Genomic DNA, 27,319 nt, shown 5'->3' on the forward strand with positions numbered 1-27,319 from the left:
TATGTCCATGTTCATCAACACCACCTCTACAATACCATTTGCCGCTTCTTAGATCCTAGATTAATTGCTTCATTGGTGTATCTCAAATTTCTTATATAAGACCAGTGTTTAGTCTTTCATCTCTTGCATCCATTTTTCGATTTCTTGATTGGAGTTGCAATTGTTTTGCTATTACAACTTAAAAGAAATCACATAAATGAGAAAACTCATAATCAAATTGGAAAAACTAAAAACCCTTACTAATCTTGACCATTAGGAATAATCGAACAAGATTACAAGATATGAAAGTTTATTTTTTAAAATTTTTATTTTAAAATAAATAAAAAATTTGGAATTAGTTTTAAAGCAACCCGAGATCGATTAATTAAGTTGAACATTTTAATAGTTAAAACGTCTTGGTTAGAGGTTCTTTGACCATTTCAACGCTTTTTTTTTTTTTTTGTAAAATAGCACTTCATGGCCAAAGCAGAATCGATGACCTAACTGGTTCCCAGCTCAAATGATTTTTCTATTTAAATATTCGTATTGTCCCATTTCCCAATGTTTTCAAAATTTGAGCTTTGACTTCCAAAAAAGTAATTTGATAAAAATTGGTATTCACATAGCTATATCCATCATACAATTTTTTTTTTGTGCATGTTTTATGTTTTACCAATTTCAAAAACATTGTCTAAAAGAACAAGCATTTGCTCATTGCTTGTCCGGTGGGAATATAGGTATGATAAATTGGTAATTTTAGGAATTACTCGGATTTCCCTTTGATGGTCCATTTAGAAGGAGAGAAATGGCTGCATTTTGAGGACTTCTAGTATATTAGATTTGTTTGAAAAACAAATTGCATAACTAAAGTTATCAACTAATAAAATGTTAATAAATATGAATTTGTACTTACTGTTGTGTTTGTTATGATTAGAGAAGTAATTTGCTTATGCTCCACAGCTTAGTTTTCCAAGTGGATAGGCTTTTTGGTGTCTGTCACTATCTGGACTTGGGGTGTTGGTTGTTCTTGTTTCTATTGTTTGGTCTGTTTTAAGTAGTTTTTCTCTATCTTTTCAGATATTATTATGAGGAGTTGTCGACATGGTTCTTTTCCTGGAAAGAAGGATGGGACTTTCTACTCTTTCATTGGAGGCACTCCAAGTACAATCAACAGGTTAAACTACAGTTGTGTAACAGAGTGTCCTGACTTCTCAATGGTGATTGCATTCTCTTGAACTCTACTTCATCATTCATTGTTGATTTTTCTCAACTAAAATATATTTTATATTCTCCCAAGTGTGAAATGTCTTTTATCAGAGTTCTAAGTATCATATGTGTTCTTGCTTAGTCATGTGCTGTAGGAGGATTTAAAGGACCAATTTCAAGAACAGTGAGAATGGGCATTCCTGTGGCAGGATCAATTTTCAACCAAGGCTTTTCAGGATTTGTTATGGCCAAGTTCTTGCATTTTATCATATTTCTCTTGATGTTCAGATGTATAAATGCTTGGTTACTTTATCCCTTTTCAGTCCACAAGCATGCCAGCAAAGAGGTTTTTTAGCAGGTCCAGGTGGGCTGTCCTAGCATGGTTCACATTATCTATACTCAGGTGATTTGAATCCTTTAACCCTTTTTGGCTTTGAAAGTTCAGTATATTTATCTATTGTATTAAGTGAAAACATCCTAGAGAGGTTTCTTCTTATGTTTGTCTAGATATATATTTTTTATTAGAACCTGAGCTAAACTATCGGAAATCCGATTCAACTCCCTAGGGGTCCATCTGAAAGTGCAGAACAAGAAGAAACAATTGATGGCTATTTGTCTGTTAGATATAAATATTCCAACCTTCTGCATACGTTTGGATCTGTTCTGTGCACACTAACTAGTGATGGCCAGCTGTCCATCCTACGCGTTATGGTTTTGGCCTGTGCACAGGGGTCAAGTGGAGCTCTGGAGTCCAGAAGAAATAGCTGTCTATTGCTGATTGGCGCACTCAGCAGATCTCATCTCTATATCTATTAAATTCTGAGTATATCCATGGTTTAGATTTTCTGGAGCATCTGTATGCATCCATCATATGCTTCTTAAAACTGATTTGCCAATATGCATGTTTACCTTTCCTTATAATGTTGATTTTTAGCATTTTGATGTTTTTCCCATAGTGCACTGAGTTTGTAACCCATACTACTAGTTTTTGTATGGAATGTGGTTGCAGAGCTTCCTCCACACCAAGTGATTGGAATGCCTTCTCTCTCTCTCCTACAATGCAGAGGTACACAGGTTCAATTTTGTTATGATGTAGATATTGACACTGAAAAAGGATCCTTTATTGTCATTACTAAGTAATTTTCTTAAGACTGGGTAGCATTGCACGATAGCTGATGAAAGAAGGTGATAAGGTTTCTCCTGGTGAAGTTCTCTGCGAGGTTGAAACTGTAGGCTTCTTGCTTCTGGTCTTTAGTTTAAGTTTGAAACTTTGTAAAATATGTGTCAAGGATGCATTAAAAACTAGAAAAACTAATAGCTCCAAACTAGGCTGCATTCATTAAGGGCAGGCAAGGTGTTGATAATATCATCTTAGCACAAGAGATAGCAAACAAAATGAAGAAACAGTGCAGAGGAAAAGGAAGGGCCATGCTGAAGATAGACATGTCAAAGGAATATGATAGAATTCAAAGGGATTTTTAGTAAAAATGATGGAGAAGACGGGATTCTAATATGGTGCAAAATGGTGAATTTTTGTATTCAAACACCAAGGTTCTCAATTAAAATAAATGGAACCCTAAAAGAACTTTTTCTGGTTAGGAATGGATAAGACAAGGTGGTCCACTTTCACCTTACCTATTCATTATAGGAATGCAAGCACTGTCTGGCCTCTTATAGAAAGCTGAAGACAATAAGGAGCTGCAAGGTATAAGATTATGTAGAAATGGTCCTCCAATATCACATCTGTTATTTGCAGATGACTGTCTTATAATCTATAAGGCTGAACCAGATCAGTTAAGGAAGGTCAAAGAAATACTGGCAACGCTTGGGGAAGCTGGTCGGGAGAAAAAAATTAACATGGAAAAAAGCAGGGGCTCAGTTCAGTAGATGAATACATAGAAGAAAGGAAAAAAATACTCCTCAAAATTCTCAGAATGAAACACATGTAGATCCAAGAAAAATATCTGGGAGCCAAGTTATGTTTCCAAGGTGAACAAAATGACCATTGGGAAATTGTGGATTAAATGAACACTAGACTGGCTACTTGGAAGGCAAAATTGTTGTCACAAGCAGGGAGAACTACACTAGTGAAAATAGTGTTACAAGCCTTACCCACCTACTTAATGTCCCACTCATTATTACAGAAAAGAACAATTAAAGAAATTGAACGAATCCAGAAGAGGTTCTGATGGGAAGGAAACAACACAAACAAAGCTTACACTCAATCCCGTGGCACCATATCTGTAAAACCAAAAATCAAGAAAATTGAGGAATTCAACAAGGCTCTCTTCTCAAAACAGATATGGAGACTCTTCACAGCCAAATCAGAACTCTGGGCCAAAATCATCAAACAAAATTATATCAAATCCAAGTCTATCTTCAAGCTAACAAAAAAACCAAGGGACTCTTGGTGGTGGATACAAGTAGTAGTTTTCTCAGACCAGCTGAAAGGGAATCTGTTTTGGCAACTAAAAGATTAAAAATCCATTCACCCACTTGATCCTTGGAATCCATCCATACAAAAGGCACCCCAACACTCAAAGCTAACCTCCAAGGCCAACTACATATAGAAAGGGTCAGTGAACCAAGGAACCAAGAAGGGCATTGGAACCACCCCCGACTACAGGAGCTATTTGAGGAAGAAACAATAAACCACATCATACAACTTACAGAATTTCATCCACAGACCCAGACAAACTCCTATGGAAGAGTTCAAGAAAAGCATTATACAGTGTCAAAATAGGCTACAAATTCTTTATAGATCAGCTATCATCCACCTCTGGACCACATGAGAACTGGAATCTCATCTGGAAAACAAAAGTGCCCTTCAGGTTTCAAATATTCATGTAGAAGTCATGGTGGGGTGGAGTGAAAACCAGAGACATACTCCTTTTTTTCCTGGAAATAGGACTCTGCACTTTATATGATGCTGCTACAGAATCATGGCTGCATCTCTTCTTTCAGTGTTTCTCTGTGAGGGCTATCTGGCTTACAGCCCAAATTGGAATGAACCCCGAGGAAGTAAATAACAAATAGCTGAGTCAGTTTGTCACTGATAGGATAACAGCAAAGTTAAAAATCTTGCCACCAAACCTCAAACAGAGGTATATTGCCAAATTTTTCATCATATGGGACATGTATAATGCAAAGATCCATCAACAACACATACTTGATCCCATACATTTTCTAGAGAAAGCTGATTCATACATAGAACCGAGAACCCATTGACAACTCTGAACAAGCAGCAGACAATGCCTGGGGAGACTCTCAACAGAACACAGATGTCTATAATTATATGGATGGCTAATACGACCCAGCAAGGCAACAGCAGGGACAGGTATCGTCTTACTAAATGATTATCGATCTATGATTTCAACAGAGCTGCTTTCAAGTCTTCAAGCTAAAGGGTGGGCAATAATCCATGGACTGGAAAAAGCATCTCAATGAAAATCAAATCTGCAACTCTTGTCTGATTACCCTAAGTAATGTAAATAGTATCAATGGAAAAGAAGAATGCACAGACTGGCAAGAGATACACCTCGAGGAAGCTGCCACTAACCTTTTGACTTTTTTAATACTATATATATCAAGTATGTTTGTAGAACTCTTAATACAATTGCCCATGAGCTAGCATATAATGCCGGTAAATATAATATGGTTAACCAAAATCAGGGCAGTAGTATCTCAGCATGTAGAGAAGGTAATGCAGTTTTGTTCTTTTGAAAAAAATGTCCATTAAGAGCATTTGACAAAAAAAAAAAAAAAAGAAATCATGACTAATGTGTTGCATGTAGAGAGAATTTTGGATCCCATTAAATTAGGTGGGGGTGCCAAACTTAGCATTTTATACACTGCATTGGCCTTGGGCCTTCAGGCAAGGCCCATAAGAATTTTGAAAAAAATCTCAACCCTAGCCTTCTCAAATTGTACATTTGCACCCGTAGTTATAGCTACAATAACTTATTCAAAGTGGATGTTAAAGCCACATCATTCATTATTAAAAAATTTTCACCAAAACAAGGAGGTGTGACCTACGTCCTTATCATCCATCTTAAAGTACTTGTACCAGGACTGACTTTTTCTCTTGTAAGTATATCAACAACAATACAGGGAGGTGTATCAATACTTTGAACCTTGCTTGTGACCTCCAACGAAACACACTATTTTTTTGATAATATTGGAAGGGGCTACACAAGAGGGGGGGTAGCACGTCCCCACAAATCACTAGACAGAATTACACCAAGATCATAAGGAAGAGCTCTTGGGTTGAAGTTTGAAGAGGAATCACCAAACGTTTGTGCTTCATGGGCTAACTAGTTCGAGGACGATCTTGTTATCTTCTTGATTCCTTCTTAGTGTAATTCAGAGCGCAGAGAAGCCTCTCTTAGTCCACTATATTTGCATCATATACAAGTCCAAAGTTGAGCGCCTTGTTAGGATTGAGGTGACCTGCTCCCATGGCTAGAGGTCTGGTGGGTTGCTCGCCGTCTAGGAGTTCTGTAATGGGTTTGAGAGTGGTATTGAGTGAATCTTCTATGATCATCATGACAGATTGAATGGCCGTTGGACTCCGTTCAGGATGGACTGCTTTTAGAAGTGCTGCCATTCCCACCACATGAGGACAAGCCATGGAGGTTCCGTACATGATGTTGAAGTTGCTAAACAATTTTGTTGATCCTTCATTCACAATAGGACTTATTAGAGGGCAAGATGTAAAAGAACAAAGGAGCCGGGGGCTATGAGGTCAGGCTTTAGAACATGGTTGCAAATTGCAGATGATCCTCTGGAGCCGTAAAAAGCAACTTTGGGTGCTGGCTTTGTTCCAATATGTGTAGTAGGAAATTCAAGAGTTGCTCTTGGATCATGGCTTTTATTCAGGTACTTACTTCAGGATTATTTCAATACATGTATCAGGGTTGTTTGACCCACAAGAACGGCTGGAAATGAGAAGGGGAGGTAAAGTTCTATGTAATTACCTGTGTATAAGAAGATAGCTCCAGCTACCTGCGTTGTGAACATTGGGGATTTGTAGCTCAATATTGTGATCTCCTATAAATTTACTGTTATAGATAATCGTGCATTCGCACACAACTATCTTGTGACCAATATTACACAAATCCTTCGCCTACAAAGATGCACCTGCAATTGAAACACCATAGCCACTGTATTGCTTGATATCAATCTGCATGGAACAATCTCTGATGAACCGCTCACACTTAGCTGTCCTGTGTTGATAAATTCATTCTTACGAGAAATTGTGGAGACATTTACAAACAATGAACCTGAAAAGTAAATGTACAACTTAATCAACATTCTTCCTGGAAAACTTGAAGGACATGCATTGTCCGTTTAACTTACAGTCATAATCAACCCAACCAATGCATTGATTAGCTACATCATAGACAAAAATATTTTTGTCTTAGAACAATGTCTGCAGTGATAAAAAAAAAAGATATTAGTTTTCTTCTATTTAGTCAGGCTTACCAAATCACAGCTTTAATAACTCGTATACAAATTGAGGCCAATGTACATGCATGATTATTGATATTTACATTGCATCTACATCATTCAAAATGTGGTCGCCTATATCATGTTTTTGTTTCAGACAGCAGAACTGCTATGCAACAGTTTGACATTTCATTAAAATGAAAGGAAGCATTTCCAATGTCTTAAAGTGGAAAGGTTTTAGAGAATCTGAAACAATGTAGAAAGTCTACTGATGATTGAAAAAATATAGGAAGTTTAATGACAAAACAATTGCTGATGAAAAAAAGATTGTCGGAGAAGTCAAGAGTTGGCAGAACTAACTAAACCTCAGAATGAACTTTCAGCCAAATTTTTATCCTGATATAAATTGATTAGTTGTTGCAGATTATCTTTTATCTCCAGATAAATAAGGAAGTTCTTATATATGTTAACAGTTGACACTATATTCCATGATATATGTTAAGTAATTGCATCTCAAATTACTTAAAATAGACAATAGTTGGGATTTCCCTGTAAACAATGTAGAGAGTGCACATATCTAAAAAGGCCATTATCCAATGGTGGCCCCTGCTACGTGGGGTCTTGGGAGGGATAGATTGGATAGTCCTAACTACTAACCTTTGTCATTTTCTTTTGCACCATGCGGCTGCTCTCATTCCCACGATTTGAGAGTGCACATAGAGCACCTAGAAATAGTATTTAGGGAACATTTCAAGCAATTAGCTTTTATCCAACCCATGCCTAACGCTTAATTGTGAAAAGTTGTTTATTAGATATGGTTGTTGCATAACTTATGCCCAAATTCTGAATGTTTTCACAACTAAGCTTCTATTCAATGGATAAATAGTGGACATACCTTTAAATGTTTTCCAAATTGCAAATGTATTTATGAAATTCTTCTTTGTTATTTCTCTTTATTGGATATGGTGCCATGACTTGATATATTGCAATGTATTTAGGAGTTTGAGTTTGTGTACAAACTACATAGATAACATTTGAAAACGAGTTTAATAATGACATTTCATTTAGCCACGAAGGTGAAGATTTTACCAACAAAACCACAAATCATAAAAAAACAAAAAGCCAGTTATACTTCACATTTACAGAGCCTCCAAGGCCTGAAATTCAAGATATCAATGGGTGACACAAGAAGAGTTAGGGGGTAGACCAAAAGGGACATGGTTAGAAGTAGTCAGAACTGATTTAGGCACTAATAATTTAACAATGATATGGCTTTAAATTTAATGGTTTAGCAAATCAAGATTCATGTAGCCAACCCCATATAGCTAGGATAAGGCATGGATGATAATGATGATGGCATACTAGGGATGCTTGTTTATGAAGTAGCCTGGCTTGCTTGGCCTGCAAATTTTTGGGCCCAGGTGGATTTCTCCCAGGCCTAGCCCAACCTAGATCCATAGTAAGCCTGCAAAAAATACAGGTCTGTGATGCATAGCTATAACAAGTTGATATTAGTTGTAACCTTAGAATGAACTTTCACTTTGCATCGGTTAATTGTAACCTTAGAATGAATGGACTTTCAGTCAAATTTTTATCTTGATATGATTGATGTGATTGTAGATCTGTAGATTTAGAATTGTCTTAAGAAATCCTACAACTTGTCTATGTTGTTTGGGCACACATTAGACTTCAATATCTTAGTAAATATTATTAAAATAATAATAAGATAATAATAATACATTAATAATAAAATATTATTACACTATTAACAAAATACTATTAAAATAATAATACTATAACAAAATATCAATACATTAGTTATTAAATATAATAATAGAATATTAATGCAATATAATTAAATAATCATAAAATAATAATAAAACAATAATAATTGAATAATAAAATATTATAAAATTAATAATAAGATAATAATAATAAAATAAGAGTATATTAATGATTAAAATAAAAATAAAACATTGGTAAAAGAAAATGCTAAAGGTTAAGAGTTAGGACTATCCAATTTACCCCTCCCAAGATCCCAGATAGCATGGGCCAAAATTGAATAATGCCCTTTTCAAATATTCACACACTCTACAATGTTTACAAGGAAATCCCAACTACTGTCTATCTTAAGGTAGTTTGAGATGCAATTACGCGAATCACAATAATTGGTCCTTACAATATCATAGTCCATGATAGCACTGTCGACATGCCCTATGGTAAAAGAAAGAGGACTTAGTCAAGAGGTAGGCAAAGTAGGGGAGGCACGAATTCAAATGGGATCCACTTTATGGAAGTCGAACCGGATAGAGCAAAATCGAGCCTCCAAATGAGAGGTTTGGGAAATTAGGAGGGGAAAGGGCTCAATCCAGAAACGAACAACCAAAAGGTTGAGCTGGAATAGACTGAAGAGCATGAACTTAGGAGCTTAGGAAGATGAATGGGTTTGGCTTAATTAGGAAACTATTGATCGTAAAACACTAGTCTTATGAGATACAGAACCAGGAAGTGACAATGACACAAAAGCATGACCATTGTCCAAATCCAGTGACTAAAGGGTTGTTGGTCTTAGGAAAGGTGAGCCTAGAAGGTGAGTCTAGTGCAGCAACAACCAAACAGAGAAATCTTGAGAGTAGGAATGGTACACTTCATTCTAAGCAACCCAAGAGGAAGAGATATGAATTCCTGAAATCTTAAATTCCTTTAGTCTCCAAGTCAGTGGGAGAGCATCAATTGAGGGAGGAGGAGAAGAAGACGAGGGGAAGGGAAGGAGGAGTCAGGTGGAAAAAGTGTACAATTGAAAGAGAAGATTGGAAGGAGGCAAGCTAGGCATCAAAGAAGGAGAGGAGTCAGGGGAAAAAGATACGGAAGAGGAGCAAGAGGATCGAAGAAGGGAGAGGGAGGAGCAGTGGAGAAGGGGTGAGAAGCCAGGTGGATTGGAGAGTGCTCAAAAAGATGTAGTGGTGATTGACAAACTCGCGGAAAGGGAAGTCTCATAGGTAAGTCCCTAGGATTGTTTTTCTGGGGGGGAGAGGAATTTGCAAGAAGAGCCTTCAGACAATTTGAAAAGGACAAGAGGGAGAAGGGTAAGAGAAAGGAACTAAGTGGGTTTAACAAAGAGTGGGATGAGGAAGGGGGCGAACAAGAAATGCTAGAAGAGGATATGTGAGAATTGAGAAAGAGCTGCTCTAAGGAGCATGGAAGAGGGAAGGAAGGATGAGGTACTGAGCTGGAACGTGAGGGGCCTTGGGGAAAGTGATAGGAGGGTTGCCATGGACAGCATCCTAACAACTGATCATTTGAAGGGTAGAGGATTTTATATGGCAAGCATTTGTGTCATGTGAAATTCAGACGAAGAATCTGTTCTACATTTATTTTCCACCTGCAAGACTGCAAGAATCATGTGGAGTTATTACACTTCTTTATTCGGGAAAAGAGCCATTCAGCCAAGTTCAGTAGCAGAAATTTTCTCTGCCTGGCCAAGATTTGGGGGAAGTAGGAAAGCAAGGATAGTATCCCCTTTGTTGTGTGTTGGATATTGTGGAATGAAAGGAACAAGCGGACCTTTGGAGACAAATTCAAGAACACAGAAGTTCTGGTGGCTCTGGTGGGGAAGTTAATTGCAGATTGGGTATGGGTGTTGTTACCAGATTTTTGATCAAGTGAGCAGATCAGATTTGGGGGAAAATTTTTAGAGCATGCTTGAGATTCAGTTGATGTAAATTGTATCAGTCTTAGTTTGGACTGTGCCTTAGTTCAGTATGCTATGTTTTGTAAGCTAGGTGCCAACTTGTCACCTATTGCATATAACTGATTTTTTCTATTTAATAAAATTTCTATTTTACCATTCAAAAAATGAGAGCAGTGTCGGTTGTTAACATATATAAGAACCTTCTTAATTTGTTAAATATGCTTAGGTTCTTAGTTTTACATGCCATCAAGAATAATAATTTAATGGGCGATTATTTTAAGTAGAATAATGCTTTCATGTATACATCATAATTATCTATAAAACCTTTTTACAGTGAACAATATATGTTAGAAACCACGAGTATATGCACACATAACATAAATACAAAGGCTTGCATCTAACTAATACTCATTCACTGCGTTTTGAACTAGAGCATACAATGGAGAAACATCTAAGTCGGGATTCAAACCTCCTAAAATGGTCATCCCTTGGTCCTGAACTATATCTATGAACTACATCAAAAGCATCAAAAGCCGAAGAAAATGGTCACCCCATGGTCCCCACCCAGTAGAGCGCTAAAGAGATCAAAAACCGAAGAAAATAAACAAATAGAAAAGAAGAATCAACATCTTCGGAAACCCATCTATGAACTACATCAGAAGCATCAAAAGAGAAAGAACAGTATAGACCCACATAGCTGTCAATTTAAAAACTAAAGAACCTCAGAACATCAAGAACCACCGAATCCAGAACCCATTAAACAAAGAAAAGGAAAACAGTAAAGAAGCAAAGAATATCAAAAAGCACATCAATATAAATTACATCAAGAAGAGAAAATTAAGGAGCAAAATAAAGCGAATTCAAGAACAAGACGCTGAAGCCAAACACCATCATCAATTAAATCCAGAGCTTAAAATCAACCACGGACCAAAAAAGAATTAAAGGCAAGATGGTGTAAGGATTATAGGTACCCTCGATGGGAAAATCGACGATCCCATACTGCAAGATTCGGCGGTACCTTACCCTGTCACGAGCTCTAAGCTCACTCAGCTCAACTCTCTGGTCCACACGAAGGCGCTTTTCGAGCTTCAGGCTCTTTGAAATCCACAAAACACCACCGCCGGCAAGAAGACGGTGCCCAAAACCAATTCCAGCATGACGAAACGCCAACATTTCCTTTTGATTTGCTTCTCCCGACAACAGCAATAAAACAAACGGTTCTTAAATTGTAAACCCATACAATTCAGAGGCGAAGTTGGAGGTCTGTGTCTTTCTATACCACTGAAAGTTCAGGAAGAGAAGAAAAGAGTGTGCGTGAGAAAGAAAGCAAGAAGAGAGAATAAAAAAGACGTTCCACGAAACCACCACAACGTTCACCAACAGAGGATTCAAAATCAGATTAGGTTGCTCTGTAAAATGTAAATATATATGTTTTCTTCCTTACTTCCACATTCTAAGTTCTAACCTCTAAATTACGATGAATGCGTACAACGCACTCCCACCACACTGGTTTCGGGTCTGGATGGTAACAGCCCGTGGGCCCCCAGTTCACCGGCCTAGATGGCCGAATGTATCCATTTTATCCAATTTTTAAGATACACGAAATCATTCCTTTCTTCGAATCCAACGGTTGATATTCTCAATGATGGGCTATCGAATTCACATCTGCGCACCCACAAGGGGACGCCCCACAACGTCCTACGGCACATCCCCTCCGTGTACGCGGAGATGTGCGAGACGTTGTGGGGCGCAGATCTGAACTCGTAACCGTAAAAAAATACGAATTCAAATCTTCGCCCCATAGACTTCCACCCTACCAACGTCCCACACAATGGGAGTGCGCCATTTGTTCAGCCGGATGGTTGAGTTCTTCCCGCGTGTAGGCTAGCTCGTCCCGTTAGTCCCGAAATGAGCCCCAACTTCGGCTTAGAACCCTCTGGCCCTTGAGATCGGCTTCGATCAGTGTATGGCCCGTTTGATCGAGAACATCTCCATACTTGTATGTTTTATTTTATGAGAAGATATTACCAATGCAATATGATGATTGTTTGAATTGGCTTTGCACTGACTGAATATGCGCCCTCGAGTTCAAATGTGCGCCCCACAGCCGGACGCTCCACAAACACCCCACATAATCGGAAGGTGCCAAGTGTCAGCACGTGTGAAGCTAACAGGACGGACGTTAGCTCCAAATTCCCGCTACTCTCAACTCTTGATCTAGCCTCATCTCTTAATCCTTGCACTCCTCCATCCGAACTAATGGCGAGAACTCCGTCAAAGATGACCACTCCGACAAATACACCAGATGTACTCCCCGTCCCTCTCTAGCATCCTTTACATGTTTTGCTAAGTTATTTTTTATCCTTTTTTTTTCAATACAAAACACAGAAGGGAAGGGAGATCACCGACGACCACCCGACCATTATACAGGTTCAGTTTTTCCCTATTCACTCTCATTTATTTATTTTTATTGCATTAAAACTTGGATTTTCTAATAAAAATAGAAAAAGTGAATTCTATGTAAAAACACCAACATTCAAAATTAAGAATATCCATATTCAATGAACACCTCAAATTTTGTTCTTTGACGCTCACCTACATTGTCAATGGAACCAGAGCCCGGCGAGAGAACTCTCACTAGGGAACACCAGATCATTTTTCCTCCGGAGCAAGCGCTTCCCCGAGGATTACAGCATGCGAATGCGAGATCTTCCCGTCGCTGGATAGTAGAAGTGTAGAACCGCCAAGCTATTCGATTAGAGCTTGGTTTTATTTCAGCCCTTCTCTTATACAAAAGGAGTAGTGAGGCTTCCCGGGATTACTTGGCAATTTAATTTAAAATAGAATTTCCACCCCTTTCCAAAGCTTGAAGATGAAAGAGAGGCATGCAATCATTATTCATTAATGGCATTCACCCAGTTCTAGGGTTTGGCTCATAACTCCCAAATTCAATTTTTTCACTTTTTCTTTCTTTTTAATTTAAAAAATTTATTATAAAGACATAACAAGCCATTTAATTTCCCCACATGTGAGCCAAGTGCCCATCTCAAGTATGATGTGTTCCTATACGATTCAAAGTGCAATCCAACACACACCAAAGGAGACTCTCCACCTCTCATTAACTGCTGTTTAACATTTCAAATAGAGTTGTTTAGAATTTGTTAATCTTTATTAATCTTGGGTCAGACTTGGGCTTGGGCGTATTGAGCTTTATAACCCAATTTCCAAGTAGAACATATTGATAATATGTAGATATATATATCACAAATTATTGGCACGGGCTCAAATTTGGTCACGCTAAGCTTGAACTACTTGAGGACCCATGAGTATAACTCTTAAATTTTATAATTCTTAATTTAAAAAATACTATTGTTATTAACAGTAATATTATTAATTAATAAAACTAATATTATTAATTATTAAAAATAGTAATAAAATAATTAATTTAAATACTCGTGAAAGTGATTATTAATTTTTAAATTTTAATATTAATAAAATAATCAATTATTATTGGTAATTGATTAATTTGTTGGTTATGTATCTCTAATATTAATTACTAAAAACAGTAATATATTTTGGTAATTTTTCTTTAATGATGAATATATAAATAATAAATTTTTAATTAAGTTTTGGGAGTTTTTAATTAATCTTGATATTAAAATACTTAATTTAATTCTTAATAAAAATAATTATTAAATTTCAAATTTTAACATTAATAAAATAATTGTGTATTACTGCTAATTAATTAATTTGTTGGTAATATATCACTAATTAATTAATTATGAATTATTAATATATCACTAATATTAATCACAAAAAAATAATATATTTTGGTAGTTTTTAATTCATCATGGATATGAATAATATATTTTAAGTGAATTTTGGTATTTTTTAGTTAACCTTGAAAATAATTAATTAAATTTGGTATGAGTTATAATAAATTAAAATGAAATTATTAATTATAAACAATAGGGAATATACCATTCAATGTAAATGGGTGGTAACCAGGTCAGATAAATGAAAACCAAACCATACCCTATCCAATAAACCACATCACTTTAGTTAAATGGATCGGATAGAGAGAGAGAGAGAGAGACGTGTCTTAGTTTTTTTTTGGGTAAAAGACTTAAACCTCCCCTTAATTTTAAAATAAATACTAATACCTCCCTTCTAATTTCTAATAGGATTTCAACCTCCCTTGTCAGAACAAGATTCCATTAAATTTAATAGAAACAATAAAAAGACTCTTTTATCCTTCATTATTCTTTAAATTTAAAAATCCGCCCAAACAAGCAAATAAAGAATTACCACTACTTTTTTTGTAGAATGATAAAGTTAAAACATTAAAATATGAAGGAAATTACATCAAGAGGAACTAAATTCAAGACAAAACCTTTACTCACTATTAGTTGATTGTATCATAACTAGACTTGTTCATGGGCCGGGCTTTGTATATGTATCAACAGAATACACTCAGGCCTGAGCCTGAGCTCGGCCCGACCATTGGGCTTAAGTTTTGAGCCCGATCCTGGCCCTCGTATAAAGCTTGAAGCCTGAGCCCAACCCAGCCAGAAATTTGAAAACAGAAAAATATTTCTTTTTTATTCAATAAAAAAGTGTTTATTTATATTAAAAACCTTCGAAACTCAAAAATAATAAACATTTCACTATTACTTGGAAAAATGAGAAGAATAACAAAGAAAAAATATTGTATATATATTATTAAATAAAATATATTTTTATTATTTAATATATAATATCAAGTCGGGCTCGGGCTTAAACTGGTCTTTTTTGAGAAAGCCCGGACCCGAACCCACGGACCTAAAATTATGACCAAGCCCAACTTAATAATGGATCAGGCCAGACCGTCGGGCTACCTGACCCATGAACAGGTCTAATTATGATTATTATGATGAAGCAGTAGTTGCATAAAAATAATGAAACGCTAAACTGAGTAATAAGTGATTTAGAATCAACAAAAAGGACAATTGGTTCACGAATATGAATATTCCAACTTTTCCGTATGAACCTAATAACAATATGATTTTTTCTAGTCAATAGAATGTGTTTGTCTATAAACTTCTGCACACTTTGAAGAGTTTTATACACTGCATACACCACAACTACTACTACATCGATCAACAATAACAGGATTCACCCAACCTCCAAAAACTTCATCTAACAACCAACGATCACACATGCAGTCATATTCCCCTTTCAATATTGAACCATCATAGTAAACTATATTATATCATTGACTTATCTGTGGATTGATAACTGTATCCTTATCCATCACTCTGATAATCTGATTTTATCACCCTCATGATGTTTCTGTACAACCATGGGACAAGACCGTCATTTTTAAGCCAGTTCACCATCACTTTTGAATCACCTTCCACTGCCAATTTTCTATAGTTGAGAGACCTTGCCAGCCTCAAACTGTGTAGTACGGTAGTTTATTATGCCCTTGCTTTTCCTTGGCCTGTAGGACCTGATTACCAGAATGCAAGGCAGTGAAGTGGGGGGGGGGGCAGCTTATGGGGTAGAAGTTGAGGTAAGATATTTACTAAAATATGTAAGATGACTGTTCCATGTTTCTTCCCAAACAGGAGTACAGGACTTTATTGAAATCTATACTACCTATAAAAGAGAAAATTCCCCTTTTTTTCTGGAATTTTCATTGGACGTTTTCTACTCCTCTTGTCTAAGCACACAGCGGGCATAAAGAGGGCATATATGTCCTTTACTCTCACTTCAGAAACTGCCCACTCACAACTGTTCAGAAACTACCCACTTATAAGTTATAACTGTTTAGAAACTGCCCATGAATTATAAATAGTTTTGTCTTAGAGAAATTGCCATGTGTGAATGCACGCACACGTTTACTAGTATGTATAAGAACCAGCTCAGACTTTTCCTATTTTACTTTTATAATGTGTCTAAGCAAGGGATATTAGGGTGTCAACAATACAAATCTTCTTCCTCCATTTTCTAAGACCATTTCTTCTGTAAAAGAACAGCTATTACATCTTTTTTCTTTTGATAAATGATGAAGTTTTATTAAGAAAGAGAAGGAATTACATCAAAGTTTTACAAGACAATCATCCAAATAGGGATGCAAGGTGCGACATTATGTAATTCTCCCTTTAGAAGTGCAACATTTTAGGAGGTTGCCTCTATTTGGATATCTTTGAGTGATTCCTAAAGATATTTCTATGCTATTACAGGAGTGGCCAGTTAGAGATTTCACTAGAAGAGGTAAAATATTATAGTTTCCTCTCTAGCCGAGGGAAGGAAGATGCTAGATCCTAGGTGGTGGTTAAGATGATTGGCAAATAGGAAGGATGCTATATAGATGGGGATCAAGTTAAAGGAATTTATAAGGCTAAATTATCATTCGTTTTTAAAAGAAATGGAGAAGAAAATCTTGTAGGGTTATCCTTTTTGTGCATAACATCTGAGCTTTAAGTGTATACTCTTATGATTCTCATCCTGTGACAATTGTATGTCTTTTGTTGACTATGCTGACTATTAATTTCACGTTGTCAGTCTGAATAGGTCTTATTTTAATTTTTTTTTGTGCAAGGGAGAGAGAGTGGAAATGGAAGTGATAAATATAACCAAATAGTAAATTTATTGACATAGAACTTCTATGCTGTTTGTTGTGTGAATGATTGAGTTTTCTAAAAAAACATAACATGATTTTTTTTTTCTTTTTATGCATGTAAAAAAAATTCTATAGACAAAGTCTGATACTTTATAAGATTTTTTTTTCCATTTATTTTCTCACTGATTAATTATTGTTCTTGATAGTATTTTATGGGTAATTTGTGAAAAGTTCACTTTGAAGATTCAACTTTATCATAACCTGTAATTTGCTTTGTCTTTCTGCATTCTCCCAGGTGGAAAACAATCCATATGATCCTAGTTTAATGGTTTTCATGGACTATAGAGATTACACAAAACCGGCAGTTCAATGCTTGGAAGCAGAATATCCAACATGTCTTTATGTCATGCCCATGTCACCAACAAGAGTTTTCTTTGAGGTTTATTGGATTTAATACAGTTTTGGGTTTCAAAATATATTTTATTTTTATGTTAGTTCAATAACATTTTAAGATGCTTAGAAAATTTTTAATTGCAGGAGACTTGTTTGGCCTCAAGAGATGCCATGCCCTTTGATCTGTTGAAGAAAAAATTGATGTCAAGGTTGGATAACATGGGTGTTCGAATAATAAAAACTTATGAAGAGGTAATACTTTAGATGGGATTACAATATCTCTTTGACTGGCTACAATGAAGCTTGACATTTCTATCACTACATTAGAGTATTGGACAATCTACTTGCAGTGTCTCAGATGAGAAAGTCTCATAGGTGAGCCTGACCATATTCCGGGGCAGAGCCTGTGTGTGTGTGTGTTGGGGGGGGGGGGACCTATGAAGTTGATAGGTACTCATGTTCTACCATAGGACCCTTCAAAATTTTAACTTTTAAGAAAATTATGATATAGCAATCATAAAGTTTTTCAAAGTAGATACCCAATATTGATTTTATTATGACCTTATTGTTGAAGTTATAATTATGATTGTAATGCTGTTTTTTTTAATAAGTAAACAAAGTATTTATTGAATCTCAATGAGAATAGGCATTATAAGCATCCCACAGAGAGGCACAAGGTGTTGCCTTTCACACAGAAACTTTAATAGGATAGAAACAAAAATCAATTGCAATTGAGCCCAATACAAACTCTCCCTATTACCCTTGTTTAGCTTGCCCATCTGCCATAACATTAGCAGTTCTCTTAACCCAACAGATTTTCAAGTTCATATTTCTGGTTAGCCAATTAAACTTTTTCATCTCATCTCTAAAACACCAGATTATGGACTCTGGATCTTCAACCACCCTATCATCAATTTTGAGTCCCCTTCGATCTCCATATTTATTAGACCCATCTCACTTTCTATTTGTACCCCTCTCATAGCCGCAAGTAATTCTGCCCTGATGGAATCTCCCACTCCCACAAGACCAGAAAATAGTGCAATGATACTTCCTTCTTTGTTTGTCAGCACCCCTCTTATGCCTGAAGGGCCCAGATTTCCTTGACTACTCCCATCAAAGTTTAGTTTAACGTAGTCTTCAGCTGGGCGTTCCCAAAGAATCTTTTCTTTTACTTTTTGGAAGAACTTCTGGCCACTAACTCCCAATTTCTCTCTATATCATCAAAGGACCAAGATGAAAAAGAATTTGGGGTCCTAAGACAATGTATCACCCTCACCAAAACACAATCTTTTACTGCTTCTATGGATCTATCCTTTCTTGAGAAGATCCTATTATTTATTTCTTCCCACAGAGTACATACTATTGCTGCTCTACACTTCTCCACATAATTCTTCCCCTCCTTTTAGTCCAGACAAAGGTAGAAGGGTAGAAAAGCTTATCTACCCCTGTTGGCAAGGACCACTTGCAACCAAAGCAAAGAGAAAAGCCACTCCCAAATATCTACAACAAACAGGACAAGATATTAGTAAGTGGTAACAATTTTTTTCATTGGATTTACATAGAGTGAATCAGTTTGGGGATAAGCATAAGAAGGGTCTTCTTTTTTGTATCATGTCCATGGTGTTGATCTTCCTGTAGGACCTCCCAACAAAAGGCTCCAAATTTTGGTAGGAATAGGCCAACACCACACTTCCTTAATAAGAAAAGGCTGAGGAGGAGAAGACAAACAAAGAGACTTAACAAGAGAAGCACAAGAAAAAAGATCTTTTGGATGAGGAACCTAGATATGTCTATCTGGTTTGGTAGGATCCAAGCAAACATAATCAAGAAGTTGTAGTAACCCATTCAACTCTACCACTTCAGCATTCCTCAACCCTCTTCAGAAACCAAAATCACAATTATGATTTAAAAGAAGGATAGGATGAGCGATAAAGTCCGAAGCACACTTGTTTTTGTACAATGAAATTGAGTAAAGGGAAGGGAACAAATCTTTAAGAGTTGAAGAACCAACCCAAAGGTCCAAAACTTTACTGCCCCCCCCCAAAAAAAAAAAAAAAAAAAAAGAAAAGAAAAAAATTGACGAAATTGAGAAATTGGTGAAGAATCCTGTGAATTTCTTTCCATGGTGAAGTAAGAGTAGCCCGTTGAGAAACTCCTGCATCCCATACAGAGTTCATCCTGCCATGAATGCTAGCTATCACCTCATGCCAAAATCTGTCCATCTCCAATGGCCACCTCCAAATCAAGTTCCCTATTTTGGATCTTTAACCACTATTTCCCATCTCAGCAAGTGATCTTTTTTCTCATCCTCTGGTTCCCATAGGAAGTCCCTCATTACCTTCTCAATCTTCCTAGCCTCCTTCTGTGGAATCCTTAATGCTGACAAAAAATATAAGGGTAGGTTTGCCAGGGTTGATCTAATTAGAGTAATCCTCCCACCCAAGGATATGTAATTCTTCTTCCACACTGCTAGCCTTTTTGCACACTTTTCTAATATTGGAGAACAAAATCTACTCTCCTTGGGATTTGCACCTAAAGGAAGCCCCAGATAGGTCAAAGGCCGACTAGAGATGGAACACTCAAGCCTTTCCACAATAGCCTCTAATTCTCTATCCTCCAAATTAATCCCTGCAGTGCAGTTCTTTTCAAAATTGCCCAATCATCCTTTGTTCACTCCCTCCACAAGTATTAGATTATCATGAAGTTAGTAAGTTGACTATATTTCTAACTTCTTTTTTTATTATTTACTCTTCAAAAAAGTTATAAATATGGTCAACTTTAATATGACAAGATAATTATGGTTTAGTACCTAAAAAGAAGGTCATTGCAGTCCTTAATTTAAGGAAAGCACATGATCCAACCTCTTTATTCTCAGTTTTCTTCTAAAGTTTCAAGGAGGCATATAATCCTGCTTATTTATTTATTTATTATTATATTTATTAAAAATAAAATTTTATTTTCGGTGACTCTGATTCTAAATATTATCTCTCTCATGAAATAAATGTTTAAAAGGTAAAGATAAAGAAAACATGAAGAAAGAAACCCTATATTTTAATAAACCCAATATGATCCACTGATCTCTATTTGTGTCTTCTCTATCTCTATGTGTTTTGTGTTTAACTCTAAAAATTGCTATATTGCTCACTCCTATTATCAACATTTTTACATCATAGTGGTGAAGTCTTTATTTTTCCCAAGCTAAGTATAGAAGCTATTATGCTTGACACAACATATTCATCATGTGATGTTGTTGTGTTGATTTCAGTGACTTGCTTATTTACAGTGCCATTTTATTCATTTATAGTTTTTATCTTTTATATATGTCAATGATCTTATATTAAAATCATTATATATGTTGTGAATTGGGTTATGCCTGGTCCAGTTATGGACTTGTAGTACCAAAATCATATTTAAAGACATATAATTTGCTTGTCAGCATTGGACTGCTTGTCCTTTGTCCTACATTTCTCTCTGGAATGTATGGTTTTTTATTACTATCTACTTTTTTCATTTAATATTTTACCAAACCGGCCTCTTTTATGCATAAGAATGGCCACTTAGTGCAAAAATTGCCAAATGATAGGTCCTTGTCCAGTCTATCCCTCCCAAGACCCCAGATAGCCGGCACCAACATTGGCTAATGGCCCTTTGGTCTCTGTTACAGTTAGAGATTTTATAGGAAATCTTAAGATAGTCAATTGCAAATTGTGTTAGAATATCAAAGATTTGAAAGACTAGAAATTTGACAATTTTCTTTATTGTATTTATAGTTTTCAAACTCTAATTTATTGACATTTTGAAACTAGGATTATATTTTTAACTGATCATGCAATTAAAAAATTTAAAAACATTAAAACATAACTAATAGGTACTAATGGGCAGCTATACTCTTGATGGTTAAACACATTTTCCAAAAGCAGGTCAGCTAGGGAATTTTTCTAAATGACCCTATTACCTATTTCTGCCATGTGGTTGATAGGATTTATCCATTCGATAGGGAAACATCTAGTTCAGCCATTTATCACTTCCCTAGTCCATATCAGCCCTATTTCAATTGTATTGGTGTTCTTCATAAAGTTAAATAATCTGTTCAAAGTCTCAACATTTTAATTTAAGTATGGTGTCCAAATAAGGGCTTGTCTTGGCCACATAGTAAGTTTTTTAGCTGAAATGATTTAAGTGCTAAGGATATGTTACTGAGCAGAATGGAATGGCAAAGCAGGGTTCACATAGCCACCCCATATAGTTGGGACAAGGCTCAGATGATGATGATTATGGTGATGATAAACCTATGGTAACAACAGGAACATGTAGTAGCCCTTTTGAGCTCCCGAATACATTCCCATATTGAAGACTCCAGGGTCATTTAACCTGACTAGCAGACATGTTCGCTATGTATATGGAAAAAAAGGCTTGAACATCATTATTTTTTCTGGGCACTACCTGGAATGTAGATGTAACCATTGAGTCTTTTGTGTAGGAGTGGTCCTATATACCTGTTGGTGGATCATTACCACATACAGAGCAAAAGAAGCATTTGGTGCTGCAGCTAGCATGGTGCATCCAGCTACAGGTAGAAAACAATGACATTATCATTATCCACTTATTTTCCTAATTATTTGTATTAAATTGGTGCCCCTCTGTTTTACTTTTTCCAAACAGGCTATTCAGTTGTGAGATCTTTATCAGAGGCTCCAAAATATGCTTCTGTAATTGCAAATATGTTGAAGCAAGGAATAGATTCCAAGCATGTAATGACTCCTGATAAGAACATTGGAAATATTTCAATGCAAGGTACATATGTGGTTAATATCAACCCATGGTCATACTGATAAAAAGTCATTGTTTATTCTGTTAGGAATAACTGGTACTCCATTCGTCATCATGAAGGGCCATTAACCAATGCTGGTTTTCAATATCCAGGGTCTTTTACTGATAAATTTTTACCTGTAATTAAATAATTGCAAATATAATTCCTTATTGGTAAAAGTGTAATAATGAAGCAATTAAAAAGGTTGAAGATGCATGGTCTTATTTGGGCATACCTATGTCTAATGTATATGTTACTTCTGACAGAAAAAACCATTTATAGTTGATATAAACTGGAAAATATGACGAAACAAACATTAGATTAATTTTAAATTTTTATGAGGTAAGGTGGAATTTATTTAGATATATTATTATAAGTATATGTACAAGTGTGTATCTAAATGCAAGGTTCTTTTTTCATCTTCTGGACCTTTTAAAAACAATAAAACATTTTTTCAAACCCCAAAATTTACTCCTGGCGGAGGGTTGCCACTATTTATTTTATTAATCAGAAAAGGGGGGAGGGGATACATAAATACCCATACAATATGACCTGCATTTCAGAATTATGACAACAGAAATGCCTGGAGCTCATTAAATAAAAGCAAAAGAAAAAAACACTACACTTTCTAATATATATATATATATATATGTTTGAAACTGTTCTATCCAAGATTCAAAGTATTGATACGCACAAACTTGCATCTTGGGTAAAACAAAGGCGTGCAGCTCTTTTTTTTTTTTTTTATAATTTTACAGGGAGTCAGTCTTAGGCTTGACTACCCCCTAAAAATATAAAAAATCCAAAACCTTGAGTAGTTAGCATGTTGGGGTGTAATTGGAATGATATGATATGCCTGATACATAGCGGAATTTTGATCCTTGGTTTTGTTCTATTTTTTTGAGAAATTTTTAAGTTGGATATACTTACCTAGCATTGGAACTTCAAATTGAATATGAATTAAAGGCACTATTTTAAGTGTCAAATAAGTGGGCAAATGAGCAATCAACCAAAGTAATACAACCAGGTGGTAGGTGTTCAACACAATCATCATAAGTATATATTTCTCTCTCAAGAACAATGTTGCTTTCCCTGGGTAGTCTTCACCATTTGGTGCAGTATAACTGACATAAATTGTTCTACTACTGGATGCATGATGTAAAAATCTTCTTACTACATTTTCATTATCAGCTTGGAGTTCTCTTTGGCCACAAGAAAGGAAACGTCAGAGATCATTTTTTTTCTCTTTGGACTGGCATTAATTTTGCAATTGGATATTGAAGGCATCAGAACATTCTTTCACACTTTCTTCCGTTTACCTAATTGGTATGATCAAATCTCCAACTTTTTACTCTTACAATCATACAACATGTGTACATGATTGCATGCAGCAGTGTAATCTTCTATATAAGTTTGGATGCATGCACGGTGTAGTTTTATATGTGAGTCTACATTTGTGCAAAGACACGAGGACTTGGATTGAGAAACACACAGACATGAACTCTAGCATGGAAGTTCATGTTTCTCCGTAAGAAACAAATGACTTTTTTTCTTCTGGCAGACTAAATGACATTTAAATCTTGATCTATTCCATCTGCAAAACAAAATAATGGGACTTGGTAGTTGTTGAGGATATAATAAGGGAGGATAATTTTTCTTTTACAACTTGAAGTGTTAAAGTACTTCAGTTTTAACCCCCTCATGAACTATAAAACTTGTTTTGAGATGCTGATCAAGCAACTCAATTAATCAGATGAAAAAGAAAATATACAGAAGAAGTTAGTGCACAAGCACTCCTCATATAATCCTTCGTCTAACCCCATGGCTACTCCTCTCCAAACTGATGGGTTACCCAATACATATCCTTACAGACCTTTAGCACAAGTGGTTTGACCCCCCAGTACATCTCTTTTCTGCTAAACACCCTCACTGGCTTATCTGTCAAGGAATTTGCTGACCATTTTTCCTCTGAACACATCTAAAAATAGAATTCATGATGATTCCAAGTATCTAGCCTCCCTAATAGTGTATCTGTACTCTCTACTGCCGTGGTCCAGACTGTCTCCTTGCATCCATATAATTGCCAGCTGAGATTTTTTCTTCTCCTGAAAGTTGCTCTACCCTAGAGGGTGCCCAATATCAGCCCTTGAAATAATGATAGGGATTCAGCTCTTATCAGTCATTAGCCCATTAAAATTTCACCTTGACTCTTTAAAGGCTTCACCAATTCCTGAACTTCCTGAATTTCCTTTACTGCAACCATTTGAAATTCAGCTAAATGGCATTTTCAAAAGGACCAGGGCTTGAGGGGTACTGGAATGTCTTGCTGAAGAAGAAGATATATGCTGCCATCTTCTGATTATTTCATCTGTAGAGAATGCTTTGATTTGAACCCCCACCAGTTCTGAATAGACAGGCACCATTGATCATTCTATTTATGTCTCTGTTTGCTCCTTGCTAGGAAAAAAAAAACCTTGCATTTTCATTCCAAACTGTCCAAAAGACTGCTGTTCTGGTGCATCTCAATTTCTTTTGGAATAGGAAAATGATGGCCTTAATTAGCTGTCAATGTCCCTAGGGGCTGTTCACCTGAAAGACAAAGAAAAAGAAATGGCATGAGATACCAACTATAAATAGCATGAGATTAGCAAGAGAATTTGGAATTTATTTTGGATGCATTCTAGAGTCATAGTAGATAGTAGTTACATTTTAGTATAAAAGGAAGATTTCTAAACTTACTATAGAAGGGATTTAAATCTAATCCTGCTGGTTTAGTGCCCCTGATGAATTAATGGTTTTTATCAAGATTATGCCTGCAAATGTGATTAAAAACTACTCATGTAGTGTTGTGTAGCTAATACATGCATATGACAAAACATGACATGTAACCTTCTGTTGTGTTAATTGTAATACAGGTATAGACTAATTCTTTTTTATGAATAAGGTGAGAGAAGAAGAAAATAGAAGAAAAAAGAGAAGAGTACAAACTCTCTCTCTCTCTCTCTCTCTCTAATTAGAGAGATTCTTTGTATAATGTTAAAATTATCCAGAATTACAAGTAATTCCCCCAGTGAGGTTGATATCTCTCTTCCTTGGCTATATATTTTTATTCCTAAAATAACCCTTCCTCATAGAAACTCCAGTCAAGCTGGTACCAGCTAACAATACCCTAGAGATTTTCTTGAATAAGTCAATTTGAGGATTTCAACATGCTGGCACTAGCTCTTACACCACACCTGTAGGGATCCAATAAGCTTGATTGTACTCAGGGTGATACTTTCGGCTCCTCCCATGGCAAGACAAGTTTTCAATTAATTAGATGGTACTCGTGGTGGCTCAAATCTCATACAAATGCGGTACTCATGGAAGCCCATGGCTCTTAACTAAGACACAACTCTTTTTCTAGGCATATAAAATTACTCTAAAATTATCTAGAAGTTCTTAAAAAACATGTAATTCAAGAATAACAAAGCAAATGGCACAAGATCCCTATTTTTAGTAGAACAACATTACTATTTATAGTAAATCTGGACTTACTATTTATAATAATACTTCTAGTTACAATGGGGGTGAATGTATGGAGAAGATACCAGTTCAGTTGGCACTTGGAGTTTGGGATTTCTATGCTTAGCCAATTTGGGAAAACAGCTACTGCTGTGTTCCCTTGGAAACTTTTTCTTTCTTTCTTCCTTTTTTTTGTTGTTTTGACTGCATAATACACCTAATTTGAATCCTATATTTGACAATTGAGAATCATGGAAGAGACATGCAGTCTGAGCAAGAACCCATAGTAACAAAACGAAGCTGCTAATACAAAGGTCTGCAAAGTGAAACGGGGAACAATAATAGCTTATGAATATTAACTGCTTTCTTAACAAATGCTACAAGCTATCTGCAAATGAGCAAGTCCTCGTTGGTTTGCCTTTCTACTTATGGTAGAATGATAAATGGAGGTGTCTTTCTTGCAGGATGTGGCAGGGTTTTCTTGGTTCTACCCTTTCATCATCAGACCTCATAGTGTTTGCTTTTTATATGTTTGTTATGGCACCGAATAGCATGAGAATGTGCCTAATTAGACATCTTCTTTCTGATCCTACTGGATCAACTATGGTGAGAACTTTTATGACTTTATAATTTGAGTGCTGATGAGGGCGGATTTGGTCCTCTAATGACATTGTGACACATGGCACCTCAGAACAACTAGGTGACACCCGGAACCACTCAAGTAACAACTTCCCAAGTTGATGGTGTCCAACCTGGCGGCCTGGCCCAGCGCGACCTGGTGGCCTGGCCTGGCCCAGGCGTTGACCTGGCGACCTACGAGACATGCTCACCAACAAATTCGGCATGCATAACCCACGGCCCTTGGAGGTTGGCCCTCATTCCAAAAGATGGTCAATGTGCATGGCAGTTACCTCTGAGGATCTCGGATCAGTTAGACACGACCTCCCGGAGATCTCGGGGGCAGTATGTGAGCAAGGCCTATATAAAGGCACCAACCCCAATGACAGGGGGGGCAAGTAAGCAAGTAAGCAAATTCTAGCTGTCATACTTCGTGATTTTTAGCTTGCAGTCTACTATGAGAGTACTGACTTAAGCATTGGAGCGACCTTGCCGGGTTGGCCACCCCGGGTCCTCTGACATTTGGTTCCTTGCAGGTCTCTAAAGAGCAACGAAGCTCATCAATCCAACTCGTCACTAGGCAGCTCGACACCTCATAGTTAGCTCGTCACCAGGCAGCTCAACACCTCACAGGCAGCTCAGCACCTCACAGGCAGCTTGGCATCTCCCAGGCAGCTCGACACCTCATAGGCAGCTCGACACTATAGTCAGCTTGCCACCTAGCCTGCCCAGCTCAACTCAGCTTGGCAGCCAAAGTTTCCACTTCGGCTTGAGTCATCGACCACTTGGAAGCAAACCAAATGACGATGTACTTAGCACAAATAATTCACACTCCACCAAAAATCGATCCATCAAGTGCATTAAGTTTAAACACATATTTTGTTCTATCCTACTTTATTACTCTAACGTAGAAGTATGAATCATTTGAAGGTTGTGTATATAATACATTTCTTTGTATATTCTGAAATCTTATATTTTCAATTCATAATAATTGATAGGTATTTTTTCATCCAAAATTTCCATCTAGCTTACAGTTCCTGGTGTACCAATATAATCCAAATGG

At 36.4% G+C, this 27,319-nt stretch overlaps 1 long non-coding RNA gene and 1 pseudogene across 4 annotated transcripts; one reads left to right on the top strand and one right to left on the bottom strand.

Annotated features, from left to right (window-relative positions):
- Positions 1 to 5,190: 5,190 nt before the first annotated feature.
- LOC104610826 (uncharacterized) lies at positions 5,191 to 13,249 on the bottom strand. Of its 3 annotated transcripts, XR_016086000.1 has the most exons (4): positions 12,920 to 13,249; positions 11,296 to 11,605; positions 6,544 to 6,616; positions 5,191 to 6,467 (listed from the first exon to the last, which is right to left on the bottom strand). It is a non-coding gene; the product is annotated as an uncharacterized LOC104610826 (long non-coding RNA). The 3 variants fall into 3 exon arrangements; XR_737508.3 differs by lacking the exon at positions 12,920 to 13,249 and having other exon boundaries at positions 11,296 to 11,769; XR_737509.3 differs by lacking the exon at positions 12,920 to 13,249 and having other exon boundaries at positions 11,348 to 11,768.
- A 2,578-nt stretch (positions 13,250 to 15,827) lies between these two features.
- On the top strand, positions 15,828 to 27,200 carry LOC104610817 (lycopene epsilon cyclase, chloroplastic-like; annotated as a pseudogene). The gene is made up of 7 exons (XR_016085678.1): positions 15,828 to 15,878; positions 17,227 to 17,370; positions 17,469 to 17,576; positions 21,805 to 21,897; positions 21,987 to 22,118; positions 23,326 to 23,460; positions 26,103 to 27,200. The product of XR_016085678.1 is annotated as a lycopene epsilon cyclase, chloroplastic-like (transcript).
- The last annotated feature ends 119 nt before the right edge of the window (positions 27,201 to 27,319 follow it).

This window comes from Nelumbo nucifera, chromosome 4 (genome assembly GCF_055504915.1).
Source record: "Nelumbo nucifera cultivar China Antique chromosome 4, China Antique-T2T, whole genome shotgun sequence".
NCBI classification, from domain to species: Eukaryota; Viridiplantae; Streptophyta; class Magnoliopsida; order Proteales; family Nelumbonaceae; genus Nelumbo; species Nelumbo nucifera.